General features: G+C 38.9%; 1 long non-coding RNA gene across 1 annotated transcript; it reads left to right on the forward strand.

Annotated features, from left to right (window-relative positions):
• The first annotated feature begins 5,078 nt into the window (after positions 1 to 5,078).
• On the forward strand, positions 5,079 to 9,984 carry LOC126050597 (uncharacterized). Its single transcript, XR_007509600.1, has 3 exons — positions 5,079 to 5,190; positions 9,471 to 9,609; positions 9,905 to 9,984. It is a non-coding gene; the product is annotated as an uncharacterized LOC126050597 (long non-coding RNA).
• The last annotated feature ends 3,427 nt before the right edge of the window (positions 9,985 to 13,411 follow it).

The following is a 13,411-nucleotide window of genomic DNA, read 5'->3' on the forward strand; positions in this document are numbered from 1 at the left end:
TCCATAGTGTGGTACCAGGTCTTGGACCAAGCCACTACCATTTTATGGTGGTATCTGAGGAAATCTGCTTTTACTCAGATAAAGCTAAGTAAGCACAGATTTGCCCTGTGCACAGAAGTGCTCTGCAAAAGAAATCTTTGGCTTGTGTAGTCTAAGCAGAACAGACGTCCTGTGCCCTGTGCAGTGGGGGATGGCTGGCAGGAGCATGGTCAAAGCACTGCAGCTGTCTGTTAGCCTGTAGTTGGTGGAAGAGATTTGGGATTTTGCTGCCATAGGGTGAGGGTAGGCCCATGTGTGCTGACCCCAGATATCCTGCTTTTGACCCATTTCATCTATTTGATAGAGAATCAGGAGATCAAGGCCTTACATTACACGCTAATAATCAAATTCTGTCATGTAACAAAGGTAATCCTGAGAAATGGGACAGCCTTTCTTTTTGTCTCTGCTGGAGTCTCATCCTTTGCAAGAGAAAGTAAAAAGGTTCAGCCAATTAATCTTATGTCCCTCAAACTTAGCAGAGCCAAATATTTGCATGCACTCTGTGTTTTGAATGACACCAATTGTCCTGGTTCTGTGCAATATCTTCACAGTGTGGCACTGAAGGGGCTGTGCTCCTGGGGTCTTCCTGTTATCTAAATCCTCCTGAGGAATGTTTTGTTAATATGGAGTTGCCCTACTTGTGGATATAATTGTAACTAAAAAGTAAGAAAATAACTGCTCACCTCCCTTTTCATCCTGAATAAGAAAACATACAATACATTTATTCTGCTTTGTAGGAAAAGAAGTACATTTTTATCTTGATAGGATCAGTGCCTGCATTTTTCCTGGCAAAGGAAGTATTGTTGCCATGTAAACGTGGGAAGCAGAAAATAAGACCATGAGGTAGTCACACACTGCCAAAAAGGAGGTAGCCACGCACTGCTAAAGAGGACGAGAATTTGTAATGAAGTGCTATGTATATACAGTATAAAACTAAGTTAACAAGATAATGAGGTGAAATAAGCATCGCATAGTATCTTGATGCCAATTGGATATCTACACTAATGATAGTAAAGAAAAGAGTTGTAAGAGCTTTCTCCCAGAGACAATCAGCCTTTAATTTCAGACTCTTAAACTAGACTACCTGGAACTGTGCAAAATGCACCGCAGCTCTGATCCCTTAGAAAAACTGATTGTAAAATTCCCTTCTCCCAGTCCCTGTCCCCATACTTCCTTAGGTTTTTATTTTATGTCTGTACATAATTATCTTGTTCTGTGAATTTTCACTAGCTTCACAACATCTCCCTATATCAAACCCCAAATAATTTAATTTCAGTGGACATCACAGACCTCCCAGTCACTTTAACAGGGCCACCAAACTGGAAATCAAAATTCTTTTGTCAAATTTTTTTTTTCTAAAAGTAATATGCAATATATTCAGAATCTCACTATTCACCTTATAAGATTAACCGATTATTTATTTTTTTTAATGAGCAATTTCAAATGAAGTCTGTCAGATTTCATGCAAAGAGGGCAGTCTTCAATTGATTAAACCCTCTGAACTGAGCAGTTGACAATAATGAATGTAGTTTTGGAAAGTATGGAACAGAAGTCTAATTTTTCAGTGTTTTCTAATAATTATTTAGGATGCATTCTGCTACTAGTAAAATGCCTTGCAGTGCTGGCTCCATACATTTAGCTTTGCATTTAGAACAATAAAACCTTTGGAAGAAAGCACCATACTATCCCTTTGTAAATCCATGTGGGGTTTGGAGTAGGTGCTTCCCACCACCTTTGTGTCTCGAAGAAGTGAGAATCACTGGTTTCATACTACCAGCCTTTTTATTGTATTGAACTCTCCTAGAATGGGTCGAATATGTATAAAGTTCATGCATTTTAGTATTTATCACACATAATACACTGGAAAATACATACACAATTAAAATGAATTGATTTGTCCATCTGGCCAGAAGTTCTACTTCTGACAATGCTCATTTGTAGTATTTGCTACTAATACATTAGAGTAATTGTTCATTTCTGAAACATCTGTTCTTCTGTTTTGCATTTGTTTATTGTTTCTGGCTTGAAAAAAATACTCCTGGATTTGCCTTGGTCCCTAACAAGACCCTCTGAATTTTAAACTGATGTTTCTAACCTGAGAAACAACAATGTGTTAACACATAGCTATGGTTGAACACTATAATATGTGTAGGTTTTTGAGATGTGACCCAAGGTACCATATTGTCTCTCTCCAACTAGTGTTAGCATGTTGGTTGGTGGGAAGGAAATTTTGAAAAACTGTACTAAAATTTTGACTTAGAGTAAGCACTTTCCAAATCTTCAGCATTATTTCTGAAAGCTTATCTTTCTCCCCCCCCTAGAAATGCTACAAAGAGCTATGCAGAAGAGCTGGCATCTCTAAAGCAAGACTTGAAGACAGAAAATAAGACAAGGTAGGATAAACTAGAAAGTGTGCATTGTATCTTTAAAACAAAGCAGCAAATTAATGAATTACCGCATCTTGTTGGTGCTGTTATATAAGAGATATAAACCCAAAGCCTTACTGTGTAAATATTCAGTGATATGATAGCAGATAAAAGGACATCTCCTCAAGTATATCCAAGGTTTCATTTGTATATTATTGCTATACTGCCAAGTGGTGAGAACCACTGAACTTACCGTATAAGTGGCTTTTAATCATTATGGCACTAAGTGTTCTAATTTATTTTATAAGCTATTTGGGATTTTCCCAGGATATGGACACTTATGTAAATTGTAAAACTGCATTTTTTAATTTATTCGTTTTAATTAATTTCAATTAATGTTCATTGGTAGCTGATCCCGCACCTCTGAGGTCAATGAGAGCTTTGCCATTGAATTTGATGAGAAAAAAGTGTCTCAGTTCCCTGTAGTATCAAGCACCCATAGCTCCAGCTAGGAAGTATGGGAACTTTGTGTACTGAACACCTTTCAAAATCAGGTCCTCAGACTGGTGGGATCTGGGGTTCCAGCTGTCATATACACAAAGCCTTTGACTGAGTCTGTAAAAATGAGATATCCTTGCATTTTCAGATATTTCATCTTTCTTCCTTGGATTTATGTATTTTTCATTACTTAAGCAGTGTCTTCTACTGAATCTGTCTTTTTAGGAAACTTTTAGAGAGAATTGTAAGGAGCATGTTACACAAAAGTCACAAAAAGACAGGGTTATTTTACCTGTATTCAGAACATCTGCCATGAAGTAGTTTGCATCACTCTTCATATACAGAGACATGTCTACCCACAGTGGTGTGAGGTACCTATAGAAAGAGCCTTGAGTTGGATAAATCTAAGTGAATGATTGTAGCTGGAGTTAAAGTGAGAGTGATATAAAGGTTTCCTGCTAGTTTTGAGTTTCTTAGCACCTGCCAGATTTCAACTGAAGCTCTTGGGGGTCTGTTCATACTGTTTGTCTAAACTCAGTTTTGTGTGTCTGGTTCTTGAGGTGCTATCATTCCACACCAATATGGAGATGCCTTCTTGTCAGAGCATTAAGACCTATGTACTTGATAGGTTTTGGGGGCATTCTTTTTTTTTCTTCCATAAATGCCTCCTTGTATGTGAGATCCCTGATAGGATTTTCACCTCCACTTCATTACTGGCAAGAAAAAAAGTTAATTCAGGAAAGTACTTAGCCCCCTACAGTTGGTAGGATGCTCTCCAAAATAAACCCATTGTCTGCTCAGCTGTTTCAGACTAGCTCTGCAGCTCTGACTTCTCATTTTATTATTCTGCCATGTAAGGTGCAAAGAGATCTGGAGATTTCTTGGTCATCTGGTCCTGTCTGGTTCTCTCCTGAATATTGCATCATAATTTTGTCTTCCAAAAATAATCATACTCAATCCAAAAAGCCGTTGTTGCTTTCCCCCCTTACTCTCATTAAGATGTCATTCTGAAATCTTATTATTTTGATGAATAGTAAGAAAATAGGTTTTTTCTGACTTCCAGTCTGCATTTTCACATAGACAGCTAGTGCCTTTTTGGTTTTGTATCAGTGTAGTCTTTTATCCTTTTCACAGTTTACAAACCCTAGAGTTTTATGAATGTGAAATCTTGTCCATTCCAACTTTCCAATTTGCTAAGCTAAATTAACTAAATTATTCGGTCCAGACTTATGCTAACTAATTTTAGGTAGAAAACAGAGGCACTTAAGTGAGACTAGTCACCTTAAGACTCCTTCTCCAGGTTCAGTAGAGGTTTTTCTGTCTTTTCATGCATCTCTCCTAGATTTTGTCAGGATCCCAGACTTCTATTTGAACCACTTTGATTGTAGTCCTGAAATTACAGGTTATATGTTTGAGTCTTCCAATCACTCAAATTAGGCTTGCAGTGCCTCTGATAATGTTGTCTCCCTTCTCTGTTTTTTCTCCCAATTTCAATTTATTTCTGCTTATGTGTCTGTCACTAGAGTAATGCTTCATTGGAAGCTACTGTACTTAGCAAAGCAGAGGGAACTCTTTTTCTCAGAGGAGGAGAATACAAACAGAAAAGTTAATGAAAGAATAGAGGCTGGCAAAAAAAGGCATGCTGAACTACTTCTGGAGGTATGTATGTTGAACAACAGGTATTATAACCCATTACATCCAGTGTTATGATACATTCATGCTGTACATAATCAGAGTAAACTGACACCTAAGTAAGTAACCTCCAAAGGCGAATTCTTTGTAAGCTATTAAACCTGATATGATATCAGGTCTAATGATCTTCAGTATCTAAAAATCGAAATATCTCCATGCTTGGAGACATTCAAAAGCCATTTGACTATGGTCCTGGCCAACTTGCTCCAAGTGGCCCTGCTTGAGCAGGGGGTCAGACACGATGACTTCCAGAGGTCCCTTCCAACCTCAACTATTCTGTGATCCTGTGATCTGACCTTAACTCCTATTAATAACCATTTTAAAGCAATTATTTTTCTTAGCAGATGTTGTGTTTTAAATGCAGATTGCTCTCATTTTGCTCTAATTGCTTATTTCTGAGTGGTCCACGTAGACATTACGTATTTCAGAAATCACTGACCTTCATTTTGCTTTCCATTATGAGATTGAAGACCTTGAGAAAAAGCTTTTTCAGTCTGAAAAGCAAGCCAAAGCCCTGAGTGAAGAAGCAAGTAAGAGGGAAAATGATTACAGGAATTATAATGAGGATTTTTCTATCAAAATAAAATGTCTGGAGGTAAGTTTCATTGTTCTTTTTATTTACCTTGGGAAGATTTCTAATGGATGAATTGGTAGTGTTTGTTGCACCTCATTGCAGCTATGCTCATTGGAGCTATGCTCAAATGTGACCCATCTGTCAGTAATTGTTTCAAGAAAATTCTCTACTTTTCAGGTTGGTGTTTTGTTGTTTGGTTTTTTTAATGGTCAAAAACACTTAAGACCCTTAGATTGAGACACTGGAGTCAGTACACAACTATATAAGTACATGTATGTATATATATTCATGTACGTGTGGGCATCTATGTCAAAAGAATGCAGTGAAGGTGTTTCTCAGAAGGGATGCCTCCCATTTTAAAATAAAAATATGTGCAGGACCAGATTCATTCCTGAGATGCATCCAGTTTAGCTTTGTAGTGAGCCTCCCAATGTGTAACCTGTTCATGTAGAATTTGTTTCATCATTTTTGGGTAAACAGGCCAACATTCATGGAGATATGACATCTTGATTTTAGACACTGGTCAAAGTCTCCTCTGAATTATTGTTGTTGTAAATCCATTGGAGTGACTGATGGTGTGCAAGACATAACCCAAAGCTACTTAGTGTCAGTGTTCTTTAAAACACTGATGAGCTTTCTTTCCCAAAGAAAGTAGGACAGACACTGAAATGCTGAATATGAACTATGCAGAGCTTTCAAAGATTTCAAGCGCTTCTCTGGTCTTTGGTATATAGCATACCCTCTATCTCCAGGGAAACTGATTCATGGTCAACAGTCGGATTGGAGAGAGGATAAATCACATGCCAGGAGTGTAAGAAATATTCTCTTTGTACATCTGAGCTTAGAAAGGTAGATTTACAGAAGGCCTTGAAGATCTTTGGAGAGGTTATGCTCCCATATCACACAAGACAGTTATGGTCATATAACTGCTCAAGCTTCCCTAAAAATGAGTGCTGGGACTGTCACTGCTAAGTAAACAGTTGCGCTGGATTCATTCTCATGCTCTTTCTGGCAGTTGAGCTATGCAGAGTATACAAAAAACACGCTAAATATACCTTGACACTCTCTGTCTTTCCTTTAATATGATCCATTCTAAAAGAGTTTTCCCCCCCATCTAATAGTCATCAGAAGGTTGCCATTTCCTTTGTGGCCTGGACAGAGCCAGATTGAAAAAGTAATTGTAACTGTTTATTTTCATTCAGTGATGCGCTCTAGCATTTTCTCCTTTTCTAGCTGTTTTCCTGCTTTGCTTTCATTTCCTACCATTTTGATGAAACAATTGAAGTTGCTTTTTTTCCTTCCCCGTTTTGCTTTTGGAGCTTTCAGCATTCTCTTGCACTTGCTCTCCACTGTTTTCACCTGCAAAATGATTCTGTCTGAATGCTGTCTCATGGAGGTGGTCTGTGTAAGGGGAATAAATTCCTTTGTAAGAGTCATGTCAGATCAGGTTCATTCTGCTCTGTCTGGAGCATCATGATGATGCATGATATCAAATTAGTCCATAGAAATGAGACTCAGATCACCTTTCTTTCTCTGCCTTCTTCAATTATCTGTATCTGCCAAGGGAGCCATTTCATCTATCCTCCTCCATGTTTTCCAGTTTTTTCATTCTTTTTACCCATTCTTCTATTTCAGTCCTTAAAAAAAAAAATACAGCTCATGAGCATACCCAAACATCTATACTTGAGGTTTTCTGATATTTCTAGTCTTTGATCATAGAAGTGGATGTGACTTACCCGACTTCAGAGTCTCAGAGGGTACAAAAACTTGTAGTGCAGCATTTGATGTTAATGTCCTGTAAAGAAGCAAGTTCAGAGTCCTGGTGTTACACTTCACATCCTGGGCCCAGTTTCATTTCTTTGTATACCTTTATTCCTTCGGTATCATCTTGTCTCTCTCTTAATATTGTTCTTCAAGTCTCCCAGTCTATATAGGTTGTTCCTGTTCTCCCTTTTTGTATTTTTATGTGTTGCAGCAAAAGAGAAGAGATGTATTTTTCCAATGCAAAGTCATTTAACTCATGGCTTGTGTTCCTTTGGCCTAAAACAAGATGAGATTCCACTATGCTGAGAGATGCACATACACTGAATTAGACTTTTTTTTTCCCCTTTAAAATCAAAGGTCAGATTTTTTTTAAAGCTAAGGAATGAGACAGAGAAAGATTAAAGTGTACAGACTTGTAGTGGTATTTAGGTGATGATCTGCTTAGTCTTTAAGAGCTAATAGTATCTTCTTCCCCATGCTGATGTAACGGAGTGCAAAGATTCCCAGGCTGGTAAGTCTGTGCAGCCCCGTTATGGGGGGATGTATGGGTCAGATCCAGGAGCGCTGTAGTTACATTTGTATCCAACAAATATTACTATGATTGAAAAAAAATTTGCTTATGGCTGGGCATGGAGCAACAATGTGAGACAGGTCAAGCCACAAAATTACATGCTGGTAGGAAAGGACATGTGGAATAATGTGAAAGCCCTCCATGTTTGTGGTAAGATAAAGAAATACTAGTTTTGCTTCAGTGATGGGTCAGCAGAATCAAATGCCTAGTATACTAATGCCAGCATCAGAAAAGTAACATCTCAGGCAAGAATAGGGAAGGAACCAGTTAGCAAGCATACCTAGACAACTCAGATGCCTTCAGATCATCTGAGTCTGACGAAATTCACCTTCAGGTAGTTAAGTGGCTGAAGCCATTTTGGAGCTATTCATGGTTATATTTAAGTGCACATCAAGAATAGGTGAGCAAAGCTCGAATCAACTTCAGTTTCAAAAATAGCCCTACTGGGTAAGACACGATGTTGGTCCTACCAGGATCCTGTCTTCTACAGTGATCAATAGTCCTTCTTGGAGAAGTAATGCAAGAACAGTAAAATATAGACTGACCCTTCTTCTGTATAATTTCCGTGACAAATGAAGTGTCAGGGACTTCTTTGGATGGAGATGGTATCTGCATTTAATAGCCTTTGATGGAATTTTATGCTATGCTGGATCTTCAGTGCAATATTCTCTTATCACTGATTGATTCTTTTAGCTCATATATACATTTATCCTCCATAACAACCTATAACATATAATTTATTTAATAAGGACAATAATTTTCTTTTGTTTTAAACCCGCTGTCTCACAAGTTTATTGGCATCTTGCAGTTCTTGCGTTACAAGAAACAATGAATAACTGTTGTCTTCTCATCTTCTCCAGCAAAGGTGTGTGATTTTATACACCTTTATTGTGTGTGTCCTCAGTTGTCTCTTTTTCAGGCTGAAGAATCCCAGGTACAAAAACAGTTGGAAAATCATCCTAGATAATGGTTACCCATGGTTTACTGACAAAACAGAATAATGGTCCACATTAGTTTGCGGGAGGTCTGCTCTCAGCCTGGAATTAATCTGTAATTATTTCCTTCATGACTCAAGTGATAGGATAGAGTGAATACTTATTGTATCTGCAGATGACAAACATGGTAAGAGTGGGAGCATGCTCTGCAGGGCAGAAGAACTAGAATTCAGAATTATTTTAGCAAGCTGGAGAAGTAATTTTGGGGAAAAAAGATAATAAAATCCCCGTACAACTCCACCACAAGGCAGGTGTTTAGGCAGTGATAAATAGTATTAAAGCTGACGAGTTGAACATAAGTCAACAAAGATTTGTAGCAATGAAAAAGGCAACTGTCAAACCAGTCTGTATAAAAAGGCAGATAGCCAGGCAAGGCTTATGATGTAAGTTTTCTACTCCACCTGGTTTTGGTAGGACACAGCTGGAGTACAGTTTTTGGTATTGATCACCTCATTTAAGGAGGATGTAGTTTATTTTGAGGTCCAAGAGGAGCTAAGTAAAGATGATCAGAAAAAAAAGATGTGCAGCTTTTCCATTTACAATAGGTAAATCTAACAGAAAACATGGTAGTAACTACTGAATAAATAAAAATTGATAACAAGGTAATAAGTTTTTCTCCTTGTCCACTTGTTGAGACAAATAACAGGGAAGAGAATAGATTTAACTTAAGAAAAATTTAGGCCCTAAGAAAGCATTGACAGCACAAATAGTAAAACCCTGGAATCAGTTGTCTGAGACACGGTATCTCTACCACTAGGGTTTTTAAGGACAAATCAAACATCTGTCATGGGTACTTAGGTCTAATTGATTCTGCTGTACAGCAAAAAGATGGACTAAGATGACCTTTTGGGATCACTTCCAGTATTCTTTTATCTGTTTTGTTCCCCCCCCCTGCCCCCTCTGGATATGTTGAATTATTTATGCATTTAAATGCTGCTTAGATTATTGATTAATATTTAGTTTCATTAAAGAATGACATCAAAACTGCAACTGAAAATCTGCTTAAAAAAGAACAAGAATTAAACACAAGCAGACTAACCTTGCAAGAAACCCAGAGAGAAACAGAACAGAAGTATGCAAAATACCAAGAACTGAGGAAATCATTTTTAGGTAAGTATTAAGTAGCTCCTCTACATAGGGGGGCATTCTCTTGCTGTTTCCAAAACCAGCGTGCCATAGCCCTTTGTCTGCCTATGGCTCAGGTGATCTATGAAACAAGTATAAACCGAGCTCTTTGCAACAACTGGAGTCTGTAGACATGGCCATAACATAAATATGAAGCATTTTTAAAAATGCCAGACTAGTTAAACAGCTGACTTACTGATAGAACCTAGTTTTATTTATAACAGCTTAACTTTAATGTTCAGTCATTACACTATCTAAAACCCCTTTTCTTGCTTTGTAGAAAAGAAAGATGAAGAGGTACGAGTCAAAAGAGCCATTCAGCAGTCAATCAAAACTACTGAGAAGCTCAAGGAGGACATGGTAATAACTTAAAGCTCAGCTGCACTACTTCTGCAAGTTTCCACCACCAACTTTATTTCCCCTTAGTAAAGTCCAGGTACCTATGGAGGCTGGGGTCGGGGGAGACAGGCTGGGACTGGGGATATACCTTCCTCCCTGCTGCTGTGCTTCCATCTGGGGGATGCCTCAGACCTCAGCTCAACCTGTAATGCAGCAATTATATCAAGCTGCCCTTGTGCTTGATTTGGCATTCCTTAGGCACATGAGCAAGTAAAAAAGAAGCTGGTGAACTAAGGGCATTTGTGAACCTGCTTCTATTCAGATGGTTGCTGCTGCTAGGGCAGGAATTTCTGCCACCTCAGTAGCTCATATTTGAAAAATCTTCCTGTATCCTTGCCTCCTTATCTGTATTTCTCATTTCTTACTTCAGGCATTCTATCAGCACCAGCATGAGCAGAGAGAGAGAAAGTTGTAGAGCTGTGGGGGTAGTTGCAGTTGCTCAAAATGTCTGAGGCATGATACATCTAGTGCTTCCAGCCACAGTGTCCCCACAGAGCTCGCACAGTGACTCTGCCTGTCAGCCACCCTCAGACCTGCTACAGCTGATGAGCCCGAGTGCGGTAGCCACAGTGCATCAGGCATGCTGTGCCTGCACTGGTCATTTTTATGGTGCATACTTAATCAGTCCCAGTATGTACTGCGGCCATTTGCTTATGGTTGCTGGGCATCAGGCAACCTCGCCAGAGGCTGGGCTATACATCCCAGGCAAACAATCAGATTGCTTTTGCTTTCTCTTTCTCTGCCAGAGCAAAACTTTTAAGTGGAAAAGAAACACAGTCACACCTTCTGCTGCTAATAGGAAGAATTAAAATGTCTTTCGGTACTGATAAGCATAAGACAAGCTCAATAAACTACATAAAGGGCTCTTATGAGGCTGGTCAGATTGCAGGATTCGTGCCCCAGTGGTCTCGTAATGGGCAACTCTCTCTGATGAGCTCCACAGAAGCCGCATCAACACAGAAATTGTCTCTGTTCAGAAAACGGGGGAGACCTGTTTCTCCAACCATATTAGAATAGGAATAGCACAACAAAATGGTTGTGTACACCTGAGCCTCCAGTGACAGAAAAGTGATGCTCCTGTCATTGGGTGACCCTGCAGCAGGAAGGTCACTTCACATCAGAGCTTGTTCCTTTCTTGTGGACCATAAGCAATCACTTCCCCACTCTGTATCTCTTCCTCCTCGTTGGTAAGAGGGCATAGATAACCCATCTCAGATGGTACTTTGAAATTTTTAAATGAAAGCTGCCACATAAAAACTGTCTTCATTTAATTACAAAAAACCTATATAAAGATCAGTTAGCAGTGAAGACTTTATTATTAACAGCCGGAGCTGAGGAACGAATTGCGGATCAAGCGTGATGCTGCAACCGGCCAGCTGAAAAATCATACAGAGAGTATGAAGCTGTTAGAACGAGACATCTATGAGATCAACAGGAAACTTGACATTGTGAACACTGAGAACTGCAGATTGAAATTAGTAAGTATATTGAAGTTTGACAGTATTCCTTCCCAGTATGAAGTTCTCTGGACATTTTTCATTTCACAGAGAACTAGCTGTGGAAGATGATGAAACATAAACAGCACAGGGCAAACCAGGCCTTTTAAATGAATGTGTGGGGCTGTGTTTAATTTGGAAGGAAACAAAGAGGAATATCCAAGGTCCAGGCATCTCCCTGAGACATAATCAATACCGTGTATCTACTGCATTCAGTCAGGGATTGTAGGAAAAGGCCTTCCTGCCACATGAAGGGGGCTGAGATGAACGTGAGATGTAGAATAGCCCTGTGCAATTTTGAATATATGCTTTTGAAAATGCTCTGTGTACCTTTCAGGCCCTGGGCTATCAGGGTGGTAGAATCTCCTTCCCTGTAAAACCTGGTCTTATTGCCAACTGTTACCAGGCTGCCATGTAGACCTGAACTCACATTTGTGCAGCCATGTGGGCTATGTTTGCGAGACAATCTGAACCCTGTGCACTGTTGCTGCCTGCAAGCACAGAGCTCTACTGCTGCAAGGGCAGCTGCCTGAATCTGTGGGTGTGCTAGCACTGCAGATGCGAGGTACCAGCTATTCTGCAGCTCTATCTGATTATACCTTTATGGAAACAAAGACTTCCCTTGGGAAGAAAACTCTTGGTTATACTACAAACTTCACTCTCCTTACAATTCACTAACAGAAGCTGAGCAGCTCTGATTTTTCTGATGCCTGTATTGCACCAGGGAATGCTTTTAATTGTGCCTGACCTGGGCCACCTAACCCATTTCAGCCAAACCTGGGACAGTACAAGCTGGGTACTGGTAGAGCTGATCCAACGTGAATGAGTCCATCCTATTTTGGGGGAGCGAGTGAGGAAGAGTTTCCCTTTTTGCACACAATCTATGCTGCTCTGCCTGTTCTCCACATCCTCATCAATTTTATTTGGTAGCATGGACATAGCTGGCTTTGTGTTGATTTTGGCAACTGTTAAAATTTGTTCAACAAGATGAAATGGATGTCATTGTTGAAAGAAAGCCTGTCCAGAGGAATACATTAACCTTTGTATTTCCATAAGCTAAAACTCAGCTTATTCTTCCTGATCTCTCTAGAAACAATGAAACTGTTTGGAAATTATTTAGAAAACTGTGGCAAGTATTCAGTTGTAATTATTTTTTAACAGTGCAATGCGCAGATAAAAGAAGATATTTTTGCAATGAATGCTGAAGCAGAAAACCACAAGTCAGCAACAGTCAAAATCCTGAATGACCTAGCAGTGCTTCATGGTAACATGTTAATAATGGTTTCAAAACAAAAAAGTTTAATTTTTAAAAGAATATGTTTCCATCCTTATGTCTTTTTTTTGGCACAGCAATCTACCACATTTTAACTGTTGTCTCTGTTGTAGATCTTCTTCTGAAGGGATGGTCAGAGGAGAGCTTGATTCAAAAGGTGAATTTCGATTTTCTATCATACTTATTTGCATAAATATATTTCAGTTACCATGTAAAAAATAAAATTTCATATTGCAAATAAGGCACTACAATCTTTAAAGTCATACAGGGGCAAAGTATTAAACCTATGTTTTCCAACACTGTATAGAAGTCCTGGCTATAAAAATAATTTTTCCCAATGTTGTTCCTTTTGCTGGTCTTATATTCAAGCCTTACTTAAACGTGTACATAAAACCAGTTGGGGATAGTCTTCATTTTGAACAGGAATTAAACCAAACTATCATGTAAGTTTTTCTCCAGTTATTCCATCAGAAAGTCAAACAGGTCTGGTGGCCAGTCAAGCTGTGGGAAAACAAGACAAACAAAACAAGTTTCTTAACATTTTGTGAAGGTTTTGTTTGTTTGGGCTTTTTTTAAAGAAAAAATAAATTTTACTCTGTGTCTTTATAGGAATTTCTGG

The sequence above is a fragment of the Accipiter gentilis genome, chromosome 25 (genome assembly GCF_929443795.1).
Source record: "Accipiter gentilis chromosome 25, bAccGen1.1, whole genome shotgun sequence".
NCBI classification, from domain to species: domain Eukaryota; kingdom Metazoa; phylum Chordata; class Aves; order Accipitriformes; family Accipitridae; genus Astur; species Astur gentilis.